A 13,479-nucleotide genomic window follows, 5' to 3' on the forward strand; every position below is an offset into this window, starting at 1 on the left:
ACTCATGCACCACTTATAATTCACCAAGAAACCGGACAATCCCTTGGGTGGCATTAGAGAAGGAGCAGAGGGACGGACTCCTAGAAAACTGTCGTTGATCCCGGAGGACATCCTCCCGCCATATATGGGCAGGAGGATAAGGGAGGAAGAAGGCCATGATCCAGTTTGTGCATTCAGTTTCCAGGACGGAAATCCATATAGGCACATGATGATCACATGGGAGCCTAGACAAGCTAAATGGCAGGCTTACAAAGAGCAGATAGATGGTGAAACTCCCACTTCAGCAACTTATGGGGAGAAGGTGGAAGAAAACTCGTATGAGAAACTGTCCAGTTTGAGGCAAGCTTTTCTCCTTGGCTAAACCCGATCAACAAAGACTGTAACGAAAGGACACCTGGAGTCAGTGCCATAACGCCAGGTGACAGGCCTATCATTGGATTGGTTGCTGCTCACTGGAATGAGGATGAGGAAACTGAGGTATCACCCAAATGGTGGATGGGAATGGGATCCCAAATACGACAACCAAATACAAGGAGGTATTATTCATCTGCTTTCTAGGCTCTTTTGATTCCTATACTGTTCAGGACTATATACATAATGAGTTATTACATTCTTATCTTACGCAGGATCAGAAAGTGAGTTGGCATGCAACACCATTCGAGGTGAGATTGGAGAAGGTGCTCTCGGAAGAAGGTGGTCAGAGTTTATTCCCTCGAAGGTACTAACCGTAAATTTCAACTATATTTAGAAAAAAATGGCTCAGAGAAGCAACTTATAAAATGTGTGTGATGCCAGGAAACTTGAAGTGATGGAGGATGAAGAAGACTCGGACATATCGCAGGCTCAGCATTGAGTGAAACCAAGCTCGTCAGTTTCCTTCTGAAACTTGGCCCTCGTACAGAACAGTGATACTTACATAGGATATCATGATTCATGAGCAATGAAGATACTCTTATTTTCCGGGTTTTATTGAACTGTATGGGATTTTTTTAGAGTAAAAGTATAACAAGCGATGTTTATGATCTCAGGCACTCTTTTGATATTTTTTTTCAAGTAATTATAATCTGCTGCAAACAGAGATATAATAATGTGGTAACTGACATGTCCATATTTTAAATGGAGCAAATCAGAGGTTCCGTCAAGTCCTTTGGCACTGCGCGGTGAGCAGCGAACTCCATAACTGTGATCTCTCTGTACTTTGGAGGGTTATCTTTAGACACAAGCTCTCTGATTGGTCCGTAAATTCTAGGATTCGGTCTAATGCCGGTTGTGAAGAAACAGGCGACTGAGACTCTGGCTTTTGTAGCTCTGTTGGCCAAGACTCTATGCTCCGAACTGATGAACTTGTCGTTTGTTATAAGCTGCATACATCAAACCGCCCCACAAATAAAATTTGAACCAACAGGAAGATTCTGAGCAAAAGGCATTGATCGTGAACAAGAACTTGCCTGGAGAAGGTCTCCAACGTTGATGATGAGTGCACCAGGAACAGGAGGAACATCAAACCAGTACCCTTCACGCAGAACTTGAAGCCCTTCGATCTGATCCGGAAGAAGGACGGTAAGAAAAAACTGTCACTGTGTTTACTTGCGCCTAAAGTTAGGTCAGGCTCTGACATGGTGGGTAGTAATGGCAGAGCATGCGCAAGCCCTTGGAGCAATCAATCTCCTGAGGTGATTAGGGTTCAACCCTAGAGCTTCTGATAGAAGCTCAAATAGAAACTCCCCTAGACTCATCGCTTGCTTTGAGTATTCCAACATAACATCCCTAAAACTTTTTCACCATATGAATAGAGAGAGAGAGAGAGAGAGAGAGAGAGAGATGACACAACCAAAACATCAGGTTAAAAGAAAGTGAAGCTATGTACCTACAAATCTCTGGCAGGTCCTGTGGTTTGGGAGGATTTGGAGCCAAGTAACAAGAGAAAGTGTCTCTCCAACTTGCAGCTGATGAACTGTAGAGATCGAAGTTACTTGTATACACAAACTCTCTCCTGAAATCTCGGCTGTAGTATTGTTTCTTCACTTCAGGGGCTTGCTCGTTAAACCTTCGAACTCCATCTTTCATCCTCTCGAGAAGATCGAGTGAAACGCCATGGTTGACCACCTGGAAGAAACCCCATTTCTCTGCTGCGTCTTTAACCCCATCCATATTCTTGCGCTTAGTCTCGTCCTCGAAGACTCTTCCTTCGAGATCTATCGTTGGGATCGTCGCGAGATGTAGCAAGTCAGAGGAAGGCGACTTGGGGTTTGCTAAGTTGGAAGGTGAGTCGTGGAAGATGCGTGGAAGCTGTGTTATTATTCCGGCGTCGACGAGTCCTTTCACACCTGTCTTTGTCTCGTCGAAAGCTTTAAGCTCACTGATACGATCCAATGCAGCAATCTTCGTCGTCTCCATAGTGTTCGCTGAAAAAAAAACTGAACAATATGATACAGAAAAAAAAAACTTATTTTATTTTCTTGGATTTACAGCAAACCACTGGTTATAGATTATCATCATCGATAGACATGTGACCACTTGTTACAAAAAAAATCACTGACCATAGATTGTAATAAGTTTGATAGAAAATAGACGGTTTGTGACAGTTTCTGGCCCGCTGGCTTTTAATTAAATTAAACAAGACTTTATTACAGGGAAACCAAAGTCCTATACGCATCCTTATTAAACATAAAAATTCTTTAGATCTTGAGATATAATAATCCAGAGGTACCATCGAATCCTTTGGATCTGTAGAACTTGAATACTCTGTAATGGTGGTGTCTCTATATATGGAGGTTTTTGTTCAGACAAAATCTATTTGATTGGTCAATAAACTCGTGGATTCGCCATCAAATACGAACTGAAGAAGCACGCCACTGGGATACGCGGTCCAGCTCCATTCGCCAAAACACGATGCTCCACGCTTATGAACTAATTTGATTTTATTTCATTTATTTGGATCTCTCGTGAGAAAAACTGTGATGCAAATACATTGGCTAAGCAGGCTCTGGTTGCTGAGCTTGCCATAATGATCTCACCTAACACTGCTTGAAGTATTTAATGAATGAATGAAGTTTGTGTTTCAAAAAAATAGAAAAAAGCTCAGAAGTCAGAAGTGTAGGTTAGTTAGTTAGTTAACCTGGATAAGGTCTCCAACGTTGACGACAAGAGCTCCAGGGACATGAGGAACATCAATCCAGTATTGGTCATGGAGAACTTGTAGCCCTCCGACTTGGTCTTGAAGAAGAACCGTGAGAAAAGAGTTGTCTGAGTATTTGGTTAAGCCTAGAGTCAGGTCTGGTTTAGGACACGGAGGGTAATAATGGCCTAGCAGCAGCAATGAATTGGTGCAGTCCATGTCCTTGAGGTGATGTTGGAGAGAAAATCACACATTGAAAATATGTAAAGGACTTGAGTAATAGAGACAGAGATTCCGACATATGCTTAGTTTATTCCCTCGAAGGTACTAACCTTAAATCTCAACTAGCCTAGGAGAAGAGACACACGTCTTATAAATGTGTGCGATGCAGTAAACTATAATGCCCCGACAGTTCACGGCTAATGGGCCATCCACGCCCATTTTTCCGAAGGCTCGAAATCATTGTTTATTGACTCTGCAATCACCACATGACCATTCCCGTGCTTTGACCTTACTCATACACTATCGCGAATCACTTCTCGATAGATCACTTATCCTTTCACTACTACAGCCCAAACACGCTTAACTCTGGAGTTCTAAACGGATGTTTGACGGAAAAGGTAAGTCAACTTTAATAACATAGGTAGTCAAATCAATTCTCTTAAGTTTTTTTCATATATCACAATTCGGGATGTTACATAAACTTGAAGTGATGGAGAATGAAGAAGACTAGGACATATCGAAGATTCAGCATTGAGTGAAAACCAAGCTCGGTAGTTTCCTTCTGAAACTTGGCCCTCGTACGGAACAGTGATACTTACGTACGGATATCATGATTCATGAGCAATGAAGATACTCTTATTTCCGGCTTTTATTGAACTTCATAAGAACTGGATTATTGGAGGGTTCTTAAGGTGGAGTTCTTAACGGAATATAAGAATCTGTCTCTTAACTTTTAACTAAAAAAGTTAAGAACCGGCTCTAAATAAGAGTTTTAAGACACGGTTCGTAGCTTTTTTAGTTAAAAGTTAAGAGACGAGTTCTTATATTCCGTTAAGAACTCTACCCTAAGAACCTCCCAATAATCGTGCTCTTAAGATTCTTGTAGAGTAAAACGTACATCACTGTTTATAAACCTTCCTCAACACTCTTTTGATAATTTTCTCAAAGTAATTATAATCTACAAACGTAGACATGATTTACATATATCCATGTTGAATATATGTGAGAAAAAAACAGTAAGCTCACAATGTTCTCCTCATATTTTAAAATGGAGCAAATTAGATCCGTCGAGTCCTTTGGCATCGCGGTGAGCAGCCAACTCCTTAACGGTGATCTCTCTGTACTTTGGAGGGTTATTTTCAGACACACAGCTCTCTAATTGGTCCGTATATTCTAGGATTCGGTCTAATGCCGGTTGTGAAGAAACAGGCGACCGAGACTCTAGCTTTTGTAGCTCTGTTTGCCAAGACTCTATGTTCTGAACTGATGAACTTGTCGTTTGTTACAAGCTGCATCAGACCAACCAAAACAACTTTGTTACGAGCTGAGACAAATCTGAGCAGAAGGCATTGATTGTGAACAGAAACTTGCCTGCAGAAGGTCTCCGACGTTGATGATGAGTGCACCGGGAACATGAGGAACATCGAACCAGTACACTTCACGGAGAACTTGAAGCCCTTCGATCTGATCCGGAAGGAGGACAGTAAGGAAAGCGATGTCGCTGTGTTTAGTGGTGCCTAAAGTTAGGTCAGGCTCTGGACATGGTGGGTAGTAGTGGCAAAGCATGCGCAAGCCCTTGGAGCAATCAATCTCCTTGAGGTGATTACGGTTCAACCCTAGAGCTTCTGATATAAGCTCAAACAGAAACTCTCCCAAACTCATCGCTTGCTTTGAGTATTCAAACATTACATCCCTGAAACACTTTCCACCATATGAATACATAGAGAGGTTACACAAATTTCAAATCATCGTTAGTTTTTTTTTTTTTGAAGGACTAAGTCCGTAATCCCCCAAGCACGAAACCACAACATGTAATATTAGTTTCGTCCCATCGGTGACTAGAACTGGGGACCTCTGACACAATGGTTAGGATCCTTCCCAGTTGAGCTAATGACCTCTGGTTCATCGTTAGGTTAAAATGCAAATGAAGCCATATTGTACCTACAAATAGCTGGAAGATCTTGTGGTTTGGGAGGATTTGGAGCCATGTAACAAGAGAAAGTGTCTCTCCAACTAGCAGCTGATGAAGTGTAGAGATCGAAGTTACTTGTATACACAAACTCTCTCCTAAAATCTCGGCTGTAGAACTGTTTCTTCCACTTCAGGGGCTTGCTCGTTAAACCTTCGAACTCCATCTTTCATCCTTTCCAAAAGATCGAGTGAAACGCCATGGTTGATCACCTGGAAGAAACCCCACTTCTCTGCTGCGTCTCTAATCCCATCAACTGTATTCTTGCGCTTAGTCTCGTCCTCGAAGACTCGTCCTTCGAGATCTATCGTCGGAATCGTCGTGAGATGTAGCAAGTCAGAGGAAGGCGGCTTGGGGTTTGATAAGTTGGAAGGTGAGTCGTGGAAGATGCGTGGAAGCTGTGTTATTCCTGCGTCGACGAGTCCTTTAACACCTGTCTTCGTCTCGCGAAAGCTTTAAGCTCACTGATACGATCGAATGAACCAATCTTGGTCGTCTCCATATAGTTCTTTGTGTTGAAAAAATAGAACAATCTGACACAAAAGAAAAAATTGTTTTTTTTTTCTTGGATTTACAGCAGAACCACTGGTTATAGATATCATTGATAGACATGTGACCACTTGCTACATAAAAGTCACTGACCATAGATAATATATTGTAATGCGTTTGATAGAAAATGAACCGGTTGTGACAGTTTATGGCCCACTCTCTCTAACACAGCCTTATTAAACAAGAAGTTATTACAGTGTAAGCATCATTATTAACATAAACGTGCATGTGCTTCAACGTGGATTCTTTAGATCTTGAGGTATAGTAATCCAGAGGTACCATCGAAACCTTTGGATCTGTAGAACTTTGAATACTCTGTAATGGTGGTGTCTCTATATATGGGTGGTTTTCTTCAGACAAAAGCTCTTTGATAGGTCCATAAACTCTAGGATTCGCCATCAAATACGAACTGAAGAAGCACCCCACTGAGATACGCGGTCCAGCTTTATTAGCCAAAACCCGATGCTCCACGCTTATGAACTTGCCGTTTGTAATAAGCTGCACAAAATGCTAAATAAGATTAAAAACATTGATTAAGCTCAGAAGTGTAGGTTAGTTAGTTAACCTGGAGAAGGTCTCCAACGTTGACAACAAGAGCTCCAGGGACAGGAGGAACATCAACCCAGTATTGATCATGGAGAACTTGTAGCCCTCCAACTTGGTCTTGAAGAAGAACCGTGAGAAAAGAGTTGTCTGAGTGTTTGGTTAAGCCTAAAGTAAGGTCTGGTTGAGGACATGGTGGGTAATAATTGCCTAGTAGCAGCAATGAGTTGGTGCAATCCATGTCCTTGAGGTGATTAGTGTTTAATCCTAGAGCTTCTGAGAGAAGCTCAAAAAGCATTTTACCTACTTTCATTACTTCCTTTGAGTATTCAATCATCACCTCCCTAACAAAATCTCCCACCAAAGAAAATAAACATAAGACACACGTTTGGTGCAGACATATTCAGACATATGCTTACTATGGTTTTAATCTCCTTCCTAATATCTCTTAATTAAATTTTTTGGTTTCAAATCAAGTTATCGATCTGTTAATCAATTTAGATATCCAATAAAAATCGATCATGACAAACCAAATGATTTATGCTTAGCTAGACTAGATTACACCAGACTATAAAACATGTTCTTGTTAATAAATCATCCACTATTTGATTGTTACTCTTTTATTATTATCTATTCTATTAAAATAGAAGTCATGACTTATTTCGTGTGTGATTTTTTATTTGGATTATCCTTGAAAAAATTATTAAATTTTACGTAACTTATTTTAATATATTTTAATATCTTTATTTTTATTTGAAATACTAATAAATATCTTAAAGAAATGTCTAACAAAATCTTTCAAATATCTTTTAGAATCTTTTTAAAATATATTTTCAAAATTAGTTAACTAAAATTTTAATTATCAAAAAGTAGAATTAGAGACTAATTTTAGTTTAGTTTTTTGTAAAAAATTAAAAAGTATATAAAATACTTTTAATAATATTTAATGATAATAACAATTTTAAATTGATTTAATTTTCAAAATTAAATTTAAGAAGTATTTTAAAGGGTTTTTAAAAATAAATATTCATTTCTATTTCTAATTAAAAAACAAAATTTTTTATCTATTTAGCAAAAAAAATAATTTATTTCATATGTGATTTTTTAATTTAGACCAATTAAAAGTCTCACCTTTAAATATTTTTACTATGTAATACAACTAATTTACACATTCTTTCATAGACGAAACATTTGATCTTTATTCATATCGTATATATAAAATTTTACTCTACTATTATTAACGTCTGTGTATTCTCTTAAGTTAAAAAAACAATTCGGTTATTATTTAAACATCTATACTAAATTGGCTTAATTAATAACTATATACCAAATTCTCTATTATGTAGGTTCAACTTAATTTAGTTTCCACGTATGTTTCAAATTTAGAATAAAAACAAAATTATGTAAATCAGTATTGTTACATAATAATGTTTTCAAAATAAATTTTGTTACAAAAAAAAATATATATATAATAATAATATTATACGTCACACAAATATTATTATAAATTAGATAATATAACACCAAATTTTATTAATTTATTGATATATTGTATTGCATATTCTAAAATATTTTACTATTAAAGAAAACCCGCACGGTCGTCGTGCGGGTGATCATCTAGTAATTGATTATAACAAAGTTTTGTTACATATTTAAAACCATACCCACAAACGGCTGGCAAGTCTTCTGGTGTAGGAGGATCTGGGGCCGTATAACAACCGAGTGTATCCCTCCAGTTAGCAGCCGGTGAGCTATACAGATCGAAGTTGCTACTGTAAACCAACTTACTACTCGGATCTCTAGAGTAGAACCCTTTCCTCACTTCCGGGTCTTGCTCGTGAAACTCACGAACCCCTTTTTTCATCCTCTCCTGCACATCTAGCGAGATACCGTGATTGATCACCTGGAAGAAGCCCCATCTCTCAGCCGCGTCTCCGATCTTCTCCACCAACAAATCCCGCCGCGAGATCGAGTCCGCGCCTCCTTGGAGATCGATTGTTGGGATGGTGAACTGCGACGAAGAAGGTGGTTTTGGGTTGTTATAGTAGCCGGAGGTGCACGGAATATGGCGGGAATCTCTGAGATTCCGGCGTCGACAAGGCCTTTCACGCCGATCTTGGTCTCGTCGAAAGCTTTTAGCTGAACTGAACGATCAAATGCAACAGTGGCCGATGACTCCATTGTTGTTTTCTCGTTTATGCAAAGATATTGATTGCCGAGATTAAACTAACAGTTCCTTCTTTAAAGTTAACACTTGTGAAATGTTCCAAGTCAACGATCAAGTTAGGTTTGAAAATGAACATTAAACGTGATTCACGTGAGAAACAAGGAAAAAAAACATAAAAAAAATCGGATAATTTCATAAATTTAAAAAATGGAGATGCGGGGTATCGATCCCCGTACCTCTCGCATGCTAAGCGAGCGCTCTACCCATCTGAGCTACATCCCCGTTGTTGTTGGTACTGTTGTAAACTTATACTTTTATAGCGGTTTCACACCCGGCCTCTAGGTAACCGATACTCTAAACCGGACGGCATGAAATAACCGGTTCTTCCAAGATTTTTGTTAATTCATTTCAAACCTTTCCCGGTGACAGACTCGAGTCAAAACTTCAAAATAAGTAAATCCCCCCCCCAGTGACCTAATCCCGTCTGCTTCTCGAGGAGAATAACCGGCGAGAGAGCGATTGTACTTTAGCGGCGGCGACAGAGATGGCCGGATTAACGAGAACAGCCGGCGCTTTTGCGGTGACTCCGCACAGATCTCCGTTTGCATTCTCCTGCAGTTATACGCGCCCTCTGCTCAGATGTCTCTCCCTTCCCTTTCTCTTCCATTTCTCAGCACAACCGCCTCGGCCTCTACTTGCTCTCTCTCACCAAGGTTCCACTCTTTCGTTTTCTCTTCGAAATTAGCATTATCTCATACATTCTCTCATACTCGGAGCTTATGCTTGCTCGATCGACTTTATTTCATATTATCTTGTGTTAACGATTTCAAGGCTCATAATTGAACTGACGAGACTTATTGATTGCAGTCTTGTGATGATATATTTGAGCCGAAGCTGGAAAATCTCATCAACCAGTTGAGGGAGGTTGGGGAAGACATGGATGCGTGGCTCACTGACCATTTAACTAATAGATTTTCCTCTCTGACTTCACCTGATGACCTATTGAACTTCTTTAATGACATGCGAGGTTAGCTCTGCTCGTTTCCTCTAAGAATCTGTTTTCATCATGTGTGAGTCTTGTTAGTTATCAAATCTCTTTGTATGTAGGAATACTCGGGAGCCTTGATTCAGTAGCTGCGCAAGATGATCAGATTATTTTGGATCCGAATAGTAACTTGGGAATGTTCGTTCGTCGTTGCATTTTGGCGTTTAACCTTTTGTCGTTCGAGGTATTGTTGCTTTTTACGTTTTTATTGGTTCTTGTTTGATTGTTGAGACTAAGTAATACTTCTTCTATTCGACTTATGATCCTAAAAGAAGTGTTTGGTATTTAGTTTGATGGTTTTGGGTCTATAACTCGGATTCAATAAATGTCAATTCTACTTTATTGTAAATTGTGCTTTATAATATGAGATCTAACGGCTGAACTCTGACAGATGGTTGAAATGTGTACAACTCCAGCTGTAATGTCTGAATTAATATCAACCAAAACTCCTGATCTCTCTCCCTTTTCCTAGTCATTTTGGTCTACTGTCTTTATGCTACTGAAACACAAAGTAAATGTCTGAAACAAACGTCTATTCTATTTATATGTGAATCCTTTGCAGGGAGTTTGTCATCTGTTTACAAGCATTGAAGTCTACTGCAGAGAAGCCCATTCAAGCTCTGCTCAGTATGATGCATCTAATGATAACCTGGGGTCGTTAATACAACATGATCAGATGGATATGGAGAAATATATAATGGATAAAGCAACCGAAGAAATAGAGCTACAGAAAAATGCTAGTGGAAGGGTCCCTTTTCACCTTCATACGCCGGAAGCACTTTTCAAAGTGACAGAAGGTATATCCCTTTTGATTCACTCATTTGTGCTCAAATTAAACTTAAAGTTTCTCAGAGTCTCAGGTGCTTGAAAATATTGAGGAAATATAGTTTGGCTGTAATTTAAATGTCGTTTTCCGCGTATCCTTTTGTTAAAATGTTTTGCTGATGGATAACCATCAATGATAGGATCAAAGTTTAACCTGTGTCATATTGTTCTTGGATGATTTGTGGAGTGTTTGTATGATACCTTATAGATTTTCATTTTTTTTTGTTTAAATTGGGCTTCTGAAGATATATCCCTTCCTTAAAGTAGAAACAATATACTCTGAAAAATAAATTTGGGGGATTTCATTCGTATGTAACGCGCAGAACAAATGAAACATGCATGTTTGCTAGTTACTAGGAAGGAGAAATCAAGCACCAACACGAAGAAAGCAGAGGCTACTCAACTTGCTTGTGCCTCCTCAAGTACAGTTAATGATACTCTGGTTGATGAGTCATTATTCCTTCGGACAAATTATCAGATACAAGGCTTTTTAATGGAGCAGGCTGATGCAATTGAAACGTAAAGTCTCTATTTCATTAGTATTTGATATATTTCTGTCAAAAGTATTGCTAATAGTTTTGACTTTCATCTCCTGATAATATGATGTCAGCCATGGAAGTTCATTGTCTTCAAGTTCGATTGAAAGTTTCCTTCAGAAGCTTCAAAATTTAGCCCCTGAGTTGCATCGTGTAATGTCTTGCTTTCTTAGCATTTTCCTTTGCAGTGGATTCAGAAGCTATTCATTATTTGATTCCTTTGATATTCTGGCATGTTATTGACGGCATTGCAATGATGCAGGTTCACTTTTTGCGTTACTTGAATAAACTTCACAGCGATGACTATTTTGCTGCTTTGGAAAATCTTCTCCGTTACTTTGATTACAGGTAATCTGTACTCTTAGCTTTTTTCCGCTACTTCATATCAGTATATGATAATAATAATAATAATAATATGATGGAGGCTTTTATCGCTTGCGTGTGACTCCTGTAAATATCCAGTTGTGTTTGCCTGTTATATATGTGGCACTAGGAACTGTTTTCCAGATATGAGCTGATCCATGTTCCATTGTCTAAAAGTGCAGGGACTGAGGGATTTGACCTGTTTTCTTCCTTCAACTGGTTGCAGCATGTATGGAAGGTACGAGATTGCTTTGTTATGTTTGGGAATGATGCATTTCCGCTTTGGGCATCCTAATCTGGCTTTAGAGGTGAGCATTAATTTCTCCCAATAGCTTCCGTTGCTAAAGACTTGTTCTAACACATAAATCCTGCCTAGTAGACCAAGTCGTACATTAGGTAGTTCATAGTTTACTGGGCTGTTGGTGAGGCTAATAGTAAGTGATGCTCATTTGTTATGTATCTTGAATGTGATAACCTCACACCCCTTACTTTGATAGATTACTTGAAATCTTAATGAGCTACTTAGATCATCTTCTGTGTATATACATATTTTACTTGAGAAATTTCAAAATGAACCCATGTAATCAGTGATGTGTTTGAGGTGAGGCAGGCTTTTGCAAGTTTTTACTTGACGTTTCTCTTTCTTATGGTGTCTTAGCCTTAGTATATTCGTCTAAACACTTGTGAGCTCGGTTTGCGTAAATAAAGAAGCAACACTAACCTTCACACGTCACTGTGAATTAGTAACTGTTAGACTTGCTATCTTAATTTTTTTTTTTTTTCGAATCTTAACTTCATATATTTATAAATGATATCACTAGACATGACATTGGGCCTTATCGTTGTTTCGTTTCTCATAATATGGTTTCTCCTTAATCGCAGGTTTTGACTGAAGCTGTGCGTGTATCCCAACAGGTATATGTCGTTTTATTCATCTATTGTTAGCTCTGTTTATAGTTTATTGTAGAAAGTGGGGCGTTTGATAAATTCCTGCAGGACGTGTATTTTATTAAAGTTTCTATAAGCTGAATATTGAGCTATTTTAATCTATTCGTATATCACTAAGTTCTGTAAGCGATTTAGGACTCTTCACACCAGTTATGTTTAGATTTCCAAATTATTGCACTGACTCTTAATATACTCCCATATATACGTACTGATTTCTAGGTGGTCCAAAGGGGCAGTCTAGTCTTAGCAGATATAAAATTTGTTCTATTAGGTACATGCTGGATGGATCACATTGCTATTAATTGGGTTCGAATATGAATTCACATGAACAGCATTAACAGCTTATATTGTTTGAAAAAAATGTTGTTCAAGCTTTAGTTCATTTGTGGTATTTAAGACGTTTATTGATACTGCAGCATAGCAATGATACTTGTCTAGCCTATACACTAGCAGCAATGAGCAACTTGTTATCAGAAATGGGCATTGCAAGTACCACTAGTGTTCTTGGATCCTCGTACTCACCCGTCACTAGCACTGCGTCTTTATTATCTGTACAACAAAGGGTACATTCTCCTGAAAGAGTCTTTGAGGAGAGCTGATACTCTAAAGTTAAGACGCTTAGTGGCTTCTAATCATCTTGCGATGGCTAAGTTTGAGTTGATGGTTAGTCCACGAACTTTAACATTCAAATTATCTATTTGTTTTTTTTTGCTCTGCTTCTCTGATAATTGGCAACTTGCAAGAAAAAAATCCATATCTTAGTTTTTCTAATCTTTGGTATACGCTAAATCAGAAAAGTTATTTTGTTGTTGTACAGCATGTGCAGAGGCCTCTGCTTTCGTTTGGTCCCAAAGCTTCTGTGCGTCATAAAACTTGTCCATTAGTGTCTGCAAGGTACTGAATATGCCAACTAATTATTATGCTAAGAGTGAAATATCCATATCATCTTTTGAGGTCTAACCAGTCCTTAATTAATCTATGACAGGAGATAAGACTAGGTGCACACCTACTAGTGACTTTTCTGCTGAAAGCTCTACAATGACAATTGATGGTTCATTAAGCTCCGTTTGGCTCAAAGACTTGCAAAAACCATGGGGTCAACCTGTGTTTTCTCAGGAATCCGGTTCTAGAAAGAGTTCGACTTTCTTTTCCAGTTTTCTGGATCACTTGGTCTCGATTCCTGGATCTGTATCA

At 38.6% G+C, this 13,479-nt stretch overlaps 1 long non-coding RNA gene, 1 other non-coding gene and 4 pseudogenes across 2 annotated transcripts; 2 read left to right on the top strand and 4 right to left on the bottom strand.

Moving 5' to 3' along the window:
* The first annotated feature begins 493 nt into the window (after positions 1-493).
* Positions 494-921, top strand: LOC125594801. The gene is made up of 3 exons (XR_007329983.1): positions 494-536; positions 627-718; positions 796-921. It is a non-coding gene; the product is annotated as an uncharacterized LOC125594801 (long non-coding RNA).
* Positions 922-966: 45 nt separating this feature from the next.
* LOC125594802 lies at positions 967-2,506 on the bottom strand (annotated as a pseudogene).
* A 1,694-nt stretch (positions 2,507-4,200) lies between these two features.
* LOC125594805 lies at positions 4,201-6,104 on the bottom strand (annotated as a pseudogene).
* Position 6,105: 1 nt separating this feature from the next.
* Positions 6,106-8,660, bottom strand: LOC125594804 (annotated as a pseudogene).
* Positions 8,661-8,776: 116 nt separating this feature from the next.
* Positions 8,777-8,850, bottom strand: TRNAA-AGC. The gene has a single exon. It is a non-coding gene; the product is annotated as a tRNA-Ala (tRNA).
* Positions 8,851-9,112: 262 nt separating this feature from the next.
* Positions 9,113-13,179, top strand: LOC125594803 (annotated as a pseudogene).
* Positions 13,180-13,479: the final 300 nt, after the last annotated feature.

Source organism: Brassica napus, assembly GCF_020379485.1.
Source record: "Brassica napus cultivar Da-Ae chromosome C5 unlocalized genomic scaffold, Da-Ae chrC05_Random_16, whole genome shotgun sequence".
NCBI classification, from domain to species: domain Eukaryota; kingdom Viridiplantae; phylum Streptophyta; class Magnoliopsida; order Brassicales; family Brassicaceae; genus Brassica; species Brassica napus.